The sequence below is a fragment of the Asparagus officinalis genome, chromosome 6 (assembly GCF_001876935.1).
Source record: "Asparagus officinalis chromosome 6, Aspof.V1, whole genome shotgun sequence".
In the NCBI taxonomy this organism is placed as follows: Eukaryota; Viridiplantae; Streptophyta; class Magnoliopsida; order Asparagales; family Asparagaceae; genus Asparagus; species Asparagus officinalis.
Genome location: NC_033799.1, coordinates 19,581,628 through 19,596,989, shown reverse-complemented (window position 1 = coordinate 19,596,989; position 15,362 = coordinate 19,581,628). Strand labels below are relative to the sequence as shown.

At 40.9% G+C, this 15,362-nt stretch overlaps 1 pseudogene; it reads left to right on the top strand.

Annotated features, from left to right (window-relative positions):
• LOC109845849 overlaps positions 1–15,362 on the top strand; it is an 82,249-nt pseudogene that overhangs the window by 7,753 nt on the left and 59,134 nt on the right.

The following is a 15,362-nucleotide window of genomic DNA, read 5'->3' as shown; positions in this document are numbered from 1 at the left end:
AAATTATGGAGGCAATAGAAGCTGAAGTCAAGAAGTTGATTGATTCGGGTTTTGTCAGAGAAGAACAACATCCTGAATGGTTGGCCAATATCGTTCCAGTCCTTAAAAAGAACGGAAAAATCAGAATCTGTATTGACTTCAGAGATCTGAATACGGCTTGCCCTAAAGACGACTTTCCTCTACCGATTACGGACGTCATCATTGACAACACATGCGAGTTCGAGAGAATATCATTCATGGATGGATTTTCTGGGTATAATCAAATCAAGATGCACCCGGACGATGAAAAGCATACAGCATTCAGAACGCCTCTTGGTGTCTTTTGTTATACTGTTATGCCGTTCGGTTTGAAGAATGCCGGTGCTACATACCAACGAGCAATGACAAAGATCTTTCAAGAGCACCTTCGGAAGACTGTCGAATGCTACGTCGATGACCTGGTTGTTAAAAGTCATGATAAAAGCGACCACATTAACGATCTGAAGACAATGTTCGAGCTTATGAGAACTCATCAGCTGAAAATGAACCCGACTAAATCCTTCCTTGGAATGTCGAGCGGTAAGTTTCTTGGGTTCGTCATCACTACAAAAGGTATTCATATTGATCCCGATAAGGTGAAGGCGATACATGAGCTATAACCACCGAGGAATCTTAAAGAACTCAGGGGGTTGCAAGGTCGATTGGCATACATCCGTCGGTTTATATCAAATCTGTCTGGAAAATGTCAACCATTCTCTAAACTCGCGAAGAAAGACGTGTCGTTCGTTTAGGATGAAGCATGCCAGAAGGCATTCGAGGATATTAAGAAATATCTGGCGAATCCACCTATTCTCGTTGCACCGAAATCGGGCAGACCGTTTTTGATTTATGTCAAAGCGACGAGCCATTCGTTAAGTGCATTACTCGCACAAGACGACGATAACGGTCACGAACAAGCGGTGTATTATCTTAGTTGCACATTGGTAGGAGCTGAGTCTCGTTATCCGATGATTGAGAAAGAATGCCTCGCCTTGGTATTCGCGATTCAGAAGATGCGACATTATTTAGTTGGACAGACAATTTATGTCATTTCCAACATAAATCCCATCCGAGTGTTCATGACCCAACCGGCTTCCATGAATTGGCGTTTAGCCATATGGGCTCTGCTCTTATCGCAATATGACTTGTATTTCAAACAGCAGAAATCAGTTAAAGGACGAGCAATTTGCGATCTTCTGGCGGAAAACCCTACGAAGGATGTAGTCGAATTGTACGACGATCTGCCAGATGAAACTCACAAAGTTAATATCACCTCACATCAACAAGTGTGGCAATTGTACTTCGATGGGGCTTCCCGATCAACCAACGTGGCGAGTGCACCCGGATGTTCTAAAATCTCCTCAGGAGTGGGGGTCGTTTTAGTTTCCCCGGGAAAACATGTCTTACCTAGAGCATACTCATTGACCGAACCATGCTCTAATAACGTAGCCGAGTACAATGCATTGATAATTGGACTCAACTTTGCCAAAGAGCTGGGGGTCGAATACCTTGAAGCCTTTGGAGATTCTCAATTGGTAGTCAATCAAATTCGAGGAGAGTATGAAGTCAGAAATCAAGACCTGATTCCATACCACCAGGTGGCCATTGAGATGGCAAGCTCGTTTGAAGAATTTTTCATCGAGTACGTTCCACGTCTCCAAAACACATACGCAGACGCATTGGCGGCATTGTCAGTATCTCTGGCTCAGCCTCCCGAGACAGAACAATTGATTACAGTGAGAACTCACCAACTTATTGTTCCTATCTACGATTCGGTTGCCAAAGAAGCATGTTCAACAAGAGTTGAACCCGAAGTTCGAGATTGGCGTTTCCCTATTATTGATTATGTCCTACACGGTATCTTACCTGAAGACGTGAAAGAAAGGGATTCGATTCGGCAGAGAGCACCAAGATTTTACTACAACGCTGAATCACAAATGTTGTACCGACGGTCGTACGATGGTCTATTACTCCATTGCCTATCCGATAAGGAAGCAGAACAAACACTCAAAGAGGCGCATGAGGGGACATGTGGTGCACATCAACCCGGTCCTAAACTATGCGACCGACTTAGAAGAATTGGGAATTATTGGCCAACTATGATAAAAGATGCAGCTGAGTATGCCCGACGATGCCAAGCATGTCAATTACACGCGAATTATATGCACCAGCCCCCCGAGTATCTACACCCGTCAGCAACGTCATGGCCGTTTGAGACTTGGGGAATGGATATTGTTGGTCCTATAAATCCCCCGTCAGTTAAAGGTGATCGGTTCATCCTAGCAATCACCGATTACTTCTCCAAATGGGCTGAAGCGATTCCGCTTAGAGAAGTTAAAACGAGTAACGTCATCGCATTCATTAAACACCATATCATTTACTGGCATGGTGTCCCAAGACGAATCGTACATGACAATGGTCCTCAATTCATCAGCAACGCCTTCATTAGGTTTTGCGAGAAGTTCAGAATTCAGGACATTTCGTCGACAGCTTACAATCCCACAGCAAATGGATTGGCTGAAGCCTTCAATAAGACAATCATCAAGCTCTTGTCAAAACTCGTGAAAACCAATAAACGAGATTGGGATGACAAGCTTGGCGCAGCTCTATGGGCCTATCGTACCACAGTACGTACTCTAACGGGAGCGACCCCATATTCTTTGGTATACGGATGTGAAGCCGTTCTTCCATTGGAAATACAAATTCCATCTCTTCGAATCGCTCTCGCAACCCAGATGACAACCGAGGAGCAACATCAAAAACGTCTCGAAGAGCTCGAGATGCTCGATGAAAAGCGGTTAGAAGCTCAACAGCACATTGAGTTCTACCAAGCCAGAATTTCCCGAGACTTCGACAAAAAGGTTCGACAACGGAGTTTTAAAGAAGGAGATCTGGTCCTAGCTGAAAGACGGCCTATGATCCTCAACCCCAAGAAGAAAGGAAAATTCGAACCAAAATGGGAAGGACCGTTTGTGATAGAAACAGTCTATTCAAATGGTTCTTATCGCCTAATTACCCAGGATGGCAGCAAGTTAATGATGCCAATAAATGGGAAGTTCCTGAAAAAATATTATCCGTAATATATTCAGGATAACCTATGTAAAGCGGGAAGTTCCTAGAGAATCCTATATAGGATATTTCGGGATAACCCGAGATCAGTTCACTGTTTTAAATGAGAAACTGGTCATTTGAATGATTCATTGTTTGATTATCATAAAGTTCTTTTACAACTTTTGTTGAGATGAGATTTAAACTTGTAAACAATTGATCTTTCCTCACAAAATCCCTCACCGATCAAATCGATCGACGAGAAGTCCACTGGAATCCATCATGGATTAAAACCATTCAAACCCCCATTGTGTTAAGTTCCTATAGCTTGACCCCAAAAATTCCCATCAGGTTTTGTGTACAAATTAACATTCCCATCGTTATTTGTGCATCACTCCCACTTTTTATTTGGTCAAACCTTTAAACAGTTAGAACCAAAACCAAAATCCCCTCTCGATTCCTTCAATGAACGAGAGGTCCACAAACCAAACGATCAAACCTTCCCACAGTTAGGATCGTCTCAAAACTCCCACTTGGTCAAACCTTACTACAGTTAGGACCACAGCCAAAATCCCCTTTCGATTCGTTTTGCGAACAAAAGGTCCACTTTCGAATTGAGTAATCAAACCTTATGACAGTTAGGATTATTCAAACCAATCCAGATTCTCTAAGTGGAGATTCCACTTCGAGTTTCCTTCTCATCAGGAGATAGAATATAAAATTCTTCCTCTCCGATTCCGGGTTTATCTCTACCAACAAACAAGAGACCAGGAGATAGAATATAAAATTCTTCTTCTCCGATTCCGGGTTTATCTCTACCAACAAACAAGAGACCAGGAGATAGAATATAAAATTCTTCCTCTCCGATTCTGGGTTTATCTCTACCAACAAACAAGAGATTGAGAAACGGAATATGTAATTCTTTTTCTCTCCAATTCTGGGTTTATTTTCCTGCATAAGAAATATAACCTACTCTCATTCCAAAATTCATGTCGTTCACACATGGGGGAAGTTATCTCTATCCCTTATTAGAGATAAGCCTACATCTAACACATGTAGCCTACATATTCAATATGATAGTTCAAAGTCTAAAAGAGTTTAATTCTTTTAGCGCAACGTTATATGTGAAACGGACTTAGATAATTCACATACTAGCCCGATTCAAACGGTAATCGGTAAAGGCATATCAAATCCGTTGATGGCTGAAGATTTGCCAAAAATCCTATAAGTATTATGGTTATTTAGTCTAAACAAGAATGAGTAATCATAATAAAATCTCAATAAACAAGAAAGTTCACTGTATTAACCAAAAGAGTTCAAGCAAAACAGCATAAAAAAATGTATGTTTTCAAAATTACAATAATTTGTAATGACAGAGTTCATCTTCTAATTTAGAAAGCTTTGTCGCATAAGCCAGTTCGAGCTCAGGTATCAGGTTGGCTTTAAATTTCCTTTCATCGATGCTTTGAATTCTGGCAACCTCTTGTTCCTTGTCAGCAAAAATCTTGTCCTGAAGATTCAGCTGCCGGAATGTATTCACCTCAGCCTGAGTTACTTCCGCTAGATCAGACTCTAAAACTTCACAAGCCTCCCTAGCTTCAGCAAGTTTCTTTTCTAATTCGGTTACCTCTGCCCGATGCGATTCCAAGTCACGATACAGATCTGCCTTGATTTGTGTCTTCTTGGCGGCGCTTACCCGGAGTTGATCAATGCGAGTCTTCAGTATTTGAAGTTCGGATTCAGCAGATTTTTGAGAATCACGCCATGCTTGTAGCCTCAGGTCCATTTGGGAAGCGATGTAAGAAGGTGCGCCATTAGCTCGAAAGTTCTGCAACTGTTCAATGTGTTGTTTAAGATCGACCAAATAAGCTTCAATGGAGTTAGACAATTCGGCGCACCCCTGTTCTTTAATTCCTGATACATGGCGATCGAGAGACTTCCTGAAAAGTTCAAATGGTGAACCTTTAAGAAGAATTCGATCGACCATGGCGTTTAAGAAAAGAACGAAGCTTTGGACGTCAACATAGAGGGCAGCTTTGTCCGGATCTTCATCTACCAATAAAGCTTGAATACGCTCGGACAATGATGAAGAAATAGCTGCAAGGAGAACAAATAAAGTAAGTACAAAAATATGTACGCTCGCTGGAGGACTTCACAACCGAATTACCTTGGCTTGTTGAGGTCATAGCAGATTCTATAACAACAGGGATCTGTTTAGGAATAACGCTCGTCGGTTGAGTCACTACTCCAGACGATTGTTCACCTGAAACCCCCGATGGCTTTAGACCCAGATCGAGAAACTCTTGAGGAACAAGTTCTATAAATAAGAAAAAGATGAATAAACACCCTGCAAGTATTAATCCAACTTCGAAGCACAATTAGACAAAACGTACCAAGTTGAGCCAAAGTGGCAGGGGGTTGTTCTTCCACTGTAGCCTTCGACCCTCCTACTTCATGATCCACTGGAGTCGGAGCAGAAGGCACAACAGGTTCAGCTTCGACAATAGCGGAAGTCGGAGGAGCAGTGACTGGTGGTTCAACTTCAGCTGGGGGACTTGCCAAAAGTAAGAAACCCAGACCTTCAGGTTGATCACATTCACCAATGACGGTAGACGCATCAACTTCGTTTGTTGGTCCTACGTCTAAAATTCTTATTTCAGTCATCCAAGAACAATAAGAGATGAAAGTACAGTTGAAAACTGGAGTCTAAAAGGGTATACCTTTTGATGCACCAACTTCAGCTGAATCAACTCGAGTAGTTGGTCCTGCAGTAGCGGATGGAACCGGAGTTGATAGTATATCGGAGATCTCCTGGTGTACATCTTCAGAAATGTCAAGATCGAAGTCTCGCTCATCGAAATCTCCGATACCCATATCATGGGTAAGTTCTGTGTCTTTCAATTCATTGACAGGGATGTCTATTAAGCAGAAGAATCCGTCAGTGTATATCCAAGAAATATGAAAGAATCAAAGCAAATAAAGTGAGATTACCTTCAACAAAAGTTGCGGGGTCAGCAGCGCTACTACCCGCACTCACATCCTTTAGTTTAACTAAAAGAAGATAAAGCGCACAAGTTAGTAGGAGAGGAACACATTCCGATTCACTTATCTTCCGGAAATGCCCCCCAAATGAGAAAACATCTGTACCTGTGTCGGCAATTGGCAAAGTCGATGTAGTAGCCGGAGGAGGGGTGGTGTCCATGTCAAGGGGTTCTTCATCCATGGCCTTGTGTACTTGTTCAGTGAAGCTGGATTCATCAACATCCATTAAACCTGGAGAAGAAGGCTCGGGCACAATTTCCCCTTCCTCTTCTGGCTCAGCTACAATGGCAAAAGAACAAATAAGATGCGATATTCAAAGATGAAATAATGAAAAAGAAATAAGAATGAGATCTTACCCCCTTGATCAATCGGAAGATCCTGAGTAAACTCTTCTTCAGGCAACGAGCCGTCTTCTTAATTCTCTTCGAGGCACGAGAATCTCGAGGAACCTCAGAGCTCTCATGTCTAAACTTGGTACGCAGTTCGGTTCCTTGAGCTGGCCGAGGTTGAACCTCAGAAGGAGCGATAGGCCGAGATCTCTTCCTGCTAAGAAGCGGGGCAACCTCTTCTTCCTCTTCTTCTGCCTCTTCCTCCCGAGCAGGCCATCTCACAGTCATCTTATTGGAGGACGACAAGGGAATGTTCTTTTCCTTCATTTGTATACCTTTTGAAGGAGCACCGGGTGATTTAGGCGAGGAAGCTCGACGAGTCCTGTAAGCCACGGGAGACAGAGGGACATCAGCCTCTGCTTCATCTCTACTCTCATCCTCCTCACTGGACGTTTCGAAGTCGTCACTCTCTTCGGAATCAGATGCTTGTTTTCCTTTACGAGAGGAGGTAGCGGGCTCCTTTTCTTTTTTAATAATTCTCCGAACCACAGCCTCGGATTCCAGTTCATGAATCTTCTTCTTCGCAAGAGGAGTGTTAGCAGCTAAAACCCACCGACAGTAGAGGAAAGTTAAATGAAGACCAGGCTCAGCGACAGGTAGACTAAATTGAGCTCCGGTACAGCCGGCAACATTCCAGAACCAGGCTCGTACTCCATCAATAAGGCTCCCGCAAGTTATTAACCATTTGTTGGGATTCCCGACATACAGTTGATCGTAGCTGAATTGTCGCGCAAAACGGCAAGGAAGATAAGGCTCGATCCTGCAAAGGTTCTTCGACCGGAAAACATTATAGCCTGGGCGAATGTTCATGAGCCAATGGAAGCTACCCACGTCGAGAGAGGTCCTGTTAGCTTTAGGCATTTCCTCGTCAACGAGCGTGTCATTATAGGCACCAGAAAATTGAGGAAAACACTTGTAAAATTCCCAGCACTTAGCATTTTTAAATTGCCTCACCCTGTCAGGCCACTGCCAGGAAGGATACAGCCACTTACATCCTTCTAAAAGCTGCAGCAAAGGAATTTCCGGATCAGACGCGTCGGGTGCTGACATCATGTCCGCTCGATGGAGAACTAGCCACGCCATTAAATATGTGTACGGCAGTTCGACGCTCGACAAAGGAATCTTAGTTGAAGGCTCGGCACCCACTTTGGTAAAAGTGGTAGCTAGGTTACGCAAACAGCTATGGAGGTCAGCAATCATAGCGGAGAGTAAGGATAACCTACCTCCAACGGCTAATTGCACAGCGGGAAGAAGAACATCAAGAGGAAGCGCCTCGGAAGACTGGTACGGCACTACACATTTCTTTAGCCATATGGCCAGATAACCAGAAAGAAGAGTCGCAGGCTTCATTCTCTTAGTGGCTTGCCATAAGAAAGTGCTGAATTTGGTACCCCTAAGGAAACCACCTTCAGATGACTCAGTTCTGTAAGATTGAGCATTAATCTTTGTGATTAACTTATTAACGTCAGAATGGGTCAAAATCGGTGACTCACAGACAGCTTCACCGGTTGAGCTTTCGAGGTTTTGAAACAAATAGTCGGCGAACTGTTTTAAACTGACTCGAGCCGCCTTCTTACTCTTCACTTCGATCTTGGCTATCGCTATCTGATAGTGACAAGTTAATCCCCAGAGGATGTCATAAGTAGGAGAGATAGCCTTCTTCATCTTCATAAGCTGACGGTTGCTTGGAAAATATTCTTGATAAGGAGTATTCCCCAATGGCAGTCCGGATACCTTCATCATTTCGTGGAGCGGAAGCCCTAACTCCCCATACTTGGTAAGAAAGGTATTGGTCTCCGGAATGTAAGATTCGAACAAGGCAAGAAAGTGATCTACGCTGACTGGAAGACCATGCATGCTGGCTCGGATGGGAGCATATAATCACAAATTCCTTAACTCCTGATCCCAACGAAGGAGTACATAGTTGGTCATCCTAGCCTACCATTTGTCAGGAAGAGAATGAACCCATCCGTAACATCTGAAATTTGGAATAGGAAGTTCCCGGCCAACCCGAGCGAGCCTATTCTTTACTGTATTAGCCCTTATCATTAGTTCGTTCTGGGGCCCACTATCTGGTCCAAATATCCCCGGATGAAGACCATGGATATTAGGCCTACCGATAGAGCCAGGAGCGCTAATGTCTTTACCAATGAATCCGCAATGAATGCGCTCGTGGTCTTCTGTCAGGTGCCACGTCATTTTCCTCGAAACAGCCAGATTCCTCAATTGCAGAATTGAACACTGGCGAGGGAATGGAGGAAGGAATAGAAAAGCACCTTCGTGCTCATTCAACCAAATTTCAGGCCCGCGGCAAAGATTGTCTGGATCCTCAACTGAATCCCCGAATAAATAATCTATCTTCTTTAAAGGTTCTGTGGAATCCCGGGTCGAAGTTAAAGGCGAATCAGTCAATAAGGCACGTAAGGTGCGACGATTGCCTTCACGAATCAATCCAGGGATGCTATCATCACAACCCTCACTAAATTTGCGGGCTTCTCTAACCAGGAAGTCGCCGTTGAAGGAGGCATGAAGAATACCGCTCTGACCTGGGTCTTCTCTATCAGAGAAGGCTACAGAGGGAAAAGGGACTGCAGAGAAAAGTTGGAAAACAGTTGAATGGAAAGGCTAAACATAGAAAAACCCCCCACACTTAGCCGACACGGCAATGATTGCTGCCGTGCGTTACCGCGGCAGCCTACACTGTCGCGCTCAGGCGCGACAGCACGAGCTGCCGCGGTAACTGAACAACAGTCGTCGATGTTGAAAAGCCTCTAGTTCGATGAAAAATTGAATTTTGGCAGGGGTACATATCTTGATTGAACAAGATATGTGTTTTGAAGCATCAATCCCCTCGATGAGGGATGTCAACTCTTCCCGAATGCCTCTCAATGGAGACAAACGAGGCTATATGCGCAGAATCAATAATTTCATATAAAGAGAAATGGAAGAAACTTACCCCCAAGAGAAGGAATGGCAGCCTCGACCTCCTCAGGTGCTGATGTCGCCGATTTCCCTTTCGAAGCACGAGTCTTCTTTGGAGACATAATGAAATCGACCTAAAGAATCGAAAATTAGGGTTTTTTGTGAGATCCCAAACAAAAGAACGAAATCAAACCCTAAAATATGACATAGGGGTACGGTTCTTACCAGGGGAGAATAGAATCAAGTTTGAGTGAAGGAAAAGCTTGAGATCAAGGAAAACAAAAAAAACCCTAGATCTTGTTCAAAGAGGAATCGCCCAAATACTAAGAGGTGAAGAGGGGGAAGGCCAAAAAAATCCCTTTATAGGGTTTTGAAGAGGTTTCGAACTCAGAGAGGCGGGGAAAAGTGACCCGAAGAAGCCCAATATCAGATTTATAATCTGACTGGCCGAGGCGCTGCGCGGCACTCGACACTGTCGCGCTCGAGCGCGACAGTCTATGTTGCCGCGCTAAAGCGCGACAGTGTAAGCTGCCGCGGCAGCTAACACACCATGGTTCACTCTGACGTGCAGAAACACTGTGCATGCACGATAATTCTTCGACGTTTGAACACATACATCTCTTGCTGTATTTGGAAATACACACCCGAACACTCCGATGAGTATATGAGTATAAACTGCATCTCCTTGAACCTCCCAAAGGGTATATGAGGTTAAACTATTTCCCGAACACTCCAATATAGTATATGAGTATAAACTATTTCTCCATTCTTCGATGGTAGTTCCAATTCAAGACTTCGACAACGGCCACGCGATAAACGCAGCACCGGAGGAATCTTAGCTATTCTACAAAGCACTGAATAAGCTAAAAGACGAAGAAGTCAAGAATTGAAACCATTCGCAGACCATTCTACGCAACTTCCTCAACAAAGCACAGGAGAAATTACAATGAAAGCTTATCATATCCAAAGTGTCCCAGACTCCTCTCAAAAATGATGAGTCTGAGATACTTTGGAGGGGGTATCTGTAGGCGTCGAAAAATGCTTGCAGACATCCAAATACCACTCAAAACAACATGGGAGAACAATTTACACGTCATCAGACGTGTGCTGACGTGGAAAAGCGGTTAAACCACGAAAAAGGTGGTTAAAGTTCGTGGGAGAGTAGTTTTGAGCGCGATGGAACGTGCTGATAACCGCCTCTTTGGCCGCGGCAGCCTATACTGCCGCGCCAATAGCCGCGGCAGTGTAGACTGCAGCGGCCAAAGAGAAAACACTCGGTCAGTTATTTTGCCCCCGTTTCAACTGTGGTACACTCCTACCCCTATAAATACCTCCCTAAACACGAAGTAAAGGACAGAGAGCAGATTGGAGCAGAAAAGGCTTGAGCTTTTGGTGATTTTGAGGAAGAGAGAGAGAATTTTCATCTTTCGTAAACAACGTTGGGTGAATCCTAGAGATCTAAGCTCAGACTTGATCTTTGGAAGAACGAACATCTTACATTGATAAGATATTCGTTTTCAAATCTTTACTTCGATAAACGAAGGAGAGATCCCTAAACAACCTCACGATCTACGAATCGGTGGTCCACGAACTAAAGCGTTCCCGGCACAGGCAAAGTCCCACAAAAGCAGGAGTTGATAAACAATTTCTGTGTTATTTTCTCGAGAGTTGTATTTTCTTTTACTTTCATTGTAATTTCTTGTAAACAAATCGAAGTTTAATAGAATCTGCATTGGAAACAACTTTCGCTGAAAACATACACATGTCTGTTAAAGAGTCAAAAACATTTTTTTTAATTTATATTGAGGTCAGTTTTCTAATGGTTGTATGGCTGCATGTCATTTTCTTTTTCATCTAGCAGTCATGCTTGATTTGATGTTTTCCTATCCATTGATTGTGTTAATTCTTGCTGCACTGATCTCTTGAGTAGGCTTGGGACAAGTCCAACTAAAATTAGGAGATTTTAGGAGTTCTCTTTCAAGCTTTGAGAAGGTGTTGGAAGTTTTCCCTGAAAATTATGAGTGCATGAAGGTAAATATGACAGGAAAAAAGATTGTTCTTGAAATTTGAATTTATTATTTTGTTTGGCTATTAATCTGATTGGTTTTTTCCTTTTAAAAGGCTGTTCTTGAAATTTGAATTTATTATTTTGTTTGGCTATTAATCTGATTGGTTTTTTCCTTTTAAAAGGCTGTTGGCCACATTTATGTTCAGCTTGGTCAAAATGAGAAGGCCCTGGAAATCTTCCGCAAGGCTGCACGAATTGACCCACGAGATGCTCAGGTAAGCAATTTGTTTGGTAATAGAACTCCGCTTTATTTTTTAATCATCATGTTTTACTCTTTATCGAAATATATGCCTGGGTAATTTAAGCATAGAGGTCAAGTCTCCGTTGCTTGCTAGACCACTTACTGTATTCTATTTGGTGCAGAAGCAATGATGCCACCTTGTTTTTCTCTTGAAATTCCAGCCAGTTTTGCAGCATTATCTGAAGTTATTTCCTATGTTTATGCTAAACTTAATTGAATATTAGCACCAAAATATTAGTGTTTCCTTTTTTCCTTTATTATCTCAACTACTTGCATACTAGTACGATGTACTAGATAACTCATATTTGAAGAGACGTTTAGCGGGCATAGTATATCGTTGCTACTATCTGACTGATGTAGTGAATTGTCATTTTTTTATGGTGTTCTTGTCTTTGATGCATTTAATTTTACTCCCTAATATATATGCCATTATTTATGTTGAGCCTACTGACTATTACCCAATCTATTTTATGACTTATGAGCATATACCTTACTATAAAAATAAAGACTTGTGCCCATATACTTCTGTAGTAGATAGGTACAATATTGAGTTGTCTTCCTTCATCCAGTTTTGTGTCCTATTTATTTGACTATATAAGGTTAGCTTAGCTCAAGCCTCTCTGTCATAATACTATCTTGCTAATCTTGATCAGAAGTCAAGTATTTTAAATCATGTACAAGTTGAGATTGAAAAAGTGGCTATGGTGTCAAACAAAAATATTCTTACGTAAGGATTTTGCTTGGTATTTATTAATGACAACAAGGATTTATGGGAGGGTTAGATTGGAAATGGTTATAGATTTAAAAGAGGGATGGCCGGAGGAAAAGAAGTGAGAAACCGAGGGATTAAGGGATATCTAATACATTTTTCGTACAAAACTCGTTATAGCCTCTTTGCTAGAAGTTAATTATCAACCATCATGGCATACCATCGTTTTGTTTCAATTCTTTTTATATTGATTTTTTTCCTCTGTGTGTTTGTGCATGTGTACGTGTAGAGTTTGGTAAATAGGGGCTAGTTAAGCTGAGAATTTTCCATTTATGTCATTGTGAACAGATCCCTCGCCTGGGTTGCCTTCTCCTTACCTTGGCTTGACAACATTTATGTTCTTTTCCCATGACTATTGTAGTATTAGCTTTGATGAAAATGTAAAGGTGGCAATAGCACGATGAGATGCTAATTTACATTGTTTCTTGTTGTTATGGGACATCATAAACTGCAACCTTCTTCCCTATTTTGAATAACATTTGTAGTGTGTCATTTAAACTATTTTTCCTTGGATCTTTTAGCAATGCTGCATTATTTTTTGATGAGATTTTGGTGTAGGCGTTTATGGAGCTTGGTGAATTGTTGATATCATCTGATGCTAGCGCTGCTTTAGATGCATTTAAAACAGTATGAACCTTTCCTCAGCGTCATGCTTGATAGTCAAGAAGAATTCACTTTTGTGTTTGGTTTTATCTAGTACCTAATAGTGAGTCGGTCATGTGCTGGAATTGTGTATTTATTGACAAATATTGAATATGACACTTCCATTAGATAGTTTTACTAGTTTTTTTTAACGTTAAAATTTATTTTTTTCAATAGCAATATAGGATTAATTTAGATTATATACTCATAAATTTTTTTTCCTCTCTTTCCGCAAAAGAAAGCACTTCCTTATAATTATAATGTTTAGGATATAGGTTTATAAAAATATCTACATTTTGAAGATAGAAAGTACAAGTACCCATGGAGCTTTTGGAAGAGAATATGGTAGATAGAAAATTGCAAATCTTATATAGCATGATTTGATTATAGTTTATCTTATTCTAGGATCCGTAATAGGTTATAAATAAAACCTATTGAGAGCAAGCCAAATATTATATATTGCACCAGACATCTTCTATTTTGCTTCTATCATTTAGGCTCCCAATAAAGGTATCTCCATGTATTTTTTTTACTTTTACTGTGTAAACCCATAGAAATATTCTTAGATCAAAATCTATTTACATGTCAACCTTTAAACAGAAAATCTCATGCTAGGAATTTAGAGGCGAACATCAATAAATTTAATGCAATCAATTTTCTACTAAATATTTGATCCTTTCATCTTCATATGGTTAAAAAAATTACTTGTTGAGATGGTAAAATATTAAAGAATAAATATTTGATCCTTTCATCTTCATATGGTTAAAAAAATTACTTGTTGAGATGGTAAAATATTAAAGAATGAAGTACTACTCTCACTATATGTTTCTAGTTAAAAAAATTACTTGTTGAGATGGTAAAATATTAAAGAATGAAGTACTACTCTCACTATATGTTTCTTGGATCAGGATGAGTGGGATGAATGATGGGTTAGCTTCAATCCTTCGAGATCAGCTTTTTTTTACACCTTTTATTTTCTTTGTCCTAAACTATTTTTTTAGCTTTTGCCATTGTTTATCAATTTTCTGCCTTTGTTCTTCATTCCTTCATTCCAACAGGCTCTTAGTCTCATAAAGAAAGGTGGTGAAGAAGTACCAATAGAATTACTCAACAGTATAGGAGTTCTCTACTTTGAGAAGGGAGAATTCGATGTTTGTGATGCAATGCAACTTTTCCAAATAGTTTCTTTCACTTTTAAGCTTTTCCATTTTGTTTAATCTGGTGGATTTTGTTGATTTCTAAAATCGTTTCTGCCTTTAAGAGTTTTATATGCAATTCGTTTTCCTCTTAATTTCTTTTATTGGCTTTTTCAGCTTGCAGAACAGACGTTTAAAGACGCTTTGGGGGAAGGAATCTGGGTTTCCTTCTTGAATGAGGGAAATAAACATCTCTACTATAGATTGTAGCACCTTCTCTATGCAGTATAGGGATATGAGTCTATTCCACAACTTGAAGAAGGTGGTACATCTCTGAAGCTGCCTTAGGATAAAGTTACTACATTGTTCAACTATGCGAGATTGCTTGAACAATTATATAATACTGAGAAAGCAAGCATTCTTTACCGGTTTATCTTATTTAAGGTCATCTCCTCTTTGCTCTCCTTTGTGTGCCTATGCATGTGTCCTTTTCTTCTGTGTGCATGTGTGTTTTTGCAAGTGTGCATCTGTGCACTTTTATGTGTGTGTTTTCCTCTTGTTTGTGTGTGTTTGTGCATGTATATGTGCATGCAAGGGGCAAGTCTATGTGGTTATGTTGCTAAAAGAAATTATCATGTTAATAGATACTTCGCAACTAGAACCATGACAGAGTGTGATCTTTTCGGGTGATGGAGAATCAATATTTTGCACTTATTGCAATTGATTTTAAATTTATCATTTATGTTGTTGTTTTTGGTGGATACTAACACAACTTTTTTATGTTTTCCCTGCAGTATGCAGACTATATTGATGCTTATTTGCGGCTCGCTACCATGGCCAAAGCACGAAACAACATTCAGTTAAGCATTGCATTGGTATGTGATAAATTTAACATGTTCTTTGAGAACATTACTTTTTTTGATGTTTTGTTCCTTAGAACTGATGCTTTGCATGATTCAGATTGGAGATGCTCTTAAGATAGATGAGAAGTGCCCTAATGCTCTCTCCATGCTTGGCAGCCTCGAATTAAAGAATGATGACTGGGTTAAGGCGAAAGATACATTTGGTTCTGCCAAAGATGTAACTA